Genomic DNA, 2,708 nt, shown 5'->3' with positions numbered 1-2,708 from the left:
TGCCTTGAATTGTCCCTCATTCAGAAAGCAGTCTGGAGTAAAATTATTTGCGCAGCCATAAATTATTTAGGTGTATTCGGTGGCGCATTACCATTAAAAACAAAACGAATGCACTGCGTCCTCAGTGGCTCTGATGTCAGGAGAAAATTAAGATTCTTATCTTCTTCTACATCACAAAACTAAAAAACACCTGCATTGCATACAAGACATTGTCGCTACAGCTGCTGGAGCGTGGAGAAAATTGAATGGATTTTTATCATTGTAGGGTGGTTGTGTCCACACACTGCTAAGATACATTTTATATGCAAACACCATGTAAAAGTGAATTTTGCATCCAATGTCTACTTTAAAACAGCAATTTAATCTTAATTCAAGTGATGAAGGATTTCGGAAGTGTGACAGTGATCAGTGTTGAGTACTACTGTAAGGTTTACCATGCATGGTTTACATGTTTGATAATTGTTAACAGTTGAAAACATTAGAAATTTAGAAAAGTAATCAAATGTAATCAGTTACATTACTTTAATAAAGTAATTGAAAAGTTACACTACTTATTACATTTTAAGTAGGGTAACTTGTAATCTGTAATCTATTACATTTCCAAAGTAACCTTCCCAACACTGCTTGACAATGATGTAAGTGCATTCAGGTGCAGAGTTCCCCTTTTAGTTATTTTAGTTATGTTTTTTTTCTATGTCTATCATGTTTTTTTTATCACTCTGTTTGTTCTGTTCTTAGTTTGTGATGCTGTTATGCTATCCATCCTTGATCTAAACTACATGTGGTCCTCAAGGCTGGACAGTTTGTTGTGAAATTCTTAAAAGAGTTAAAGCAACAAAAAACAAAAAAAACAAACAAAAAAAAAACATTTTTTTATATATATATAATGTATTAAGTAATTTTTAAAACAAAAAATAAATTAAATACATTTCAATTTCATTTTTGTATTAATCAGTCACAGTTTGAATTGGTAAATTTAAAGGGAAACTTCTGTGGAGCCATGGACTAAAAACACTTGTGTGCTGTTGAGAGTTGTTTTGGTAAATTCCTATATATATGCACATATTGTGAATTTGTGGGCAGTTGTCAGATTGCTTTCTTTAAATTCTTTTCATTCTTTCTGTCTTTATCTCGTTTTCCTTTGTGTTTTTTATTTCTTTTGTTATCTGTCATCTCAGCCTCTAACCACACCTACATCACATCCCCCTACCTCTCCTCTTCCTCCTCTACTGTGCTTTCACTCCTTTCTCTCTCATTATGAAATCAGTTGTGGTGCGTGCCTTGTTTTACTGCCTTCTCTAAACCTTTAACCAAGAAATAAAAAGCAGAGTGATGGCCCTCTGCTCCTTTAACTTTGTAAATTAAAATGAGGAAAGGTGTGTGTAGACCCTCAATGGATTTACACCTATCTTACCTCAAACATCGGTCCTTTCCCAGATGAATAGGTTTATGCCTGTCTTATTCTTTTACCATTATTAAGTTTCCAGGGATCTGCTGGTTAAACATTAAAATAAGAAGAAAATGAACATTGACCCTCGGGCCATCCAATTTGTAAATTGTTTCTTCATCTGAATAGATTTGGAGAAATGTAGCATTACATCACTTGCTCACCAATGGATCCTCTGGAGTGAATGGGTGCCGTCAGAATGAGAGTCCAGACAAATTATGGAGAGTCCATAATCCATAATAAAGCTGACCCTCCTAACCAAAAGCATTTCTGTTGTGGTGCCAAGGAGTCTAAAACAAACAATGCATATCTTCTGTGTTAAGTCTGGTTATTTTCAACAGAAGCATTCAATGAGAGTGCATAACTGCCTGTCACAATTATGTTATATTATAAAATAGTACATCATGCATATATTATTTCCTATAGTAAAAACAACCTTTTAGTAATGAGATCCAGAAGCTTTAAATACCTTTAGCATGAAGGTGGACCGTATCAATATTGAGTTGTCCTGTTGTAATTTGTGCTTAATTTTCTCACAGTTTTCATAAACTGCACTGCACTGGAAGTTTCGTTGGCCAGTGGGACTAAATGTGGAAAGCAACTTTCGAGGCAACACCTTAAGATCACTTGCCATTAAGAAGCAGCTCAGATGATGAAGGACGTTCATTCTAAGCAGTTCCTCTGTAACTAGGATTTAGTTCCCTGTACTTGTAACTACTCTACGGCTCTATTTTAGTAAAATAACAAAACAGTGTCCTTATCCATGACAGTTCAAGACTACTACTGATTTCCTATCCTGTATGTTTTACCTCTCCTTTGCAAAGGGTGTTGAATTTGTATTTTTTATTAATTTAATTGATTTAATTTTTTGAAGCACAAAAAGTTACCTCTCTTAGTTCAGCAGGAAAGTATGACTGTACAGAATTTGATGAGAAATTTCTTTATAAAATCATGACATTTGTAAAACAAAAGTTTTCTAAAATACAGAAAATGTATAAAAAAAAGAAGAAGTAGAAGAAGAAGAAGAAAAAGGTGGCCAGACATTATGTGGACACAATTTAAAATCATTAATACCACTTGCATCCATGTTTTAAGGATTTTAATTTGCAGGCATAGTAAGATACTTGTAACAATTTCCATAAGTTGTGAAAGGCATTTGAAATGTTTCTTGCAAGGCACATAACGGAGAGAAATGCTAAAAACAAGAAAATACAAATTAAAATGGGGAGATGAGACATGTAGAAAAACAAATACAAACAAA

Source organism: Sinocyclocheilus rhinocerous, unplaced genomic scaffold, assembly GCF_001515625.1.
Source record: "Sinocyclocheilus rhinocerous isolate Xijiao unplaced genomic scaffold, SAMN03320098_v1.1 scaffold2006, whole genome shotgun sequence".
Classification (NCBI taxonomy): Eukaryota; Metazoa; Chordata; class Actinopteri; order Cypriniformes; family Cyprinidae; genus Sinocyclocheilus; species Sinocyclocheilus rhinocerous.
This window is presented reverse-complemented; position numbering follows the sequence as displayed.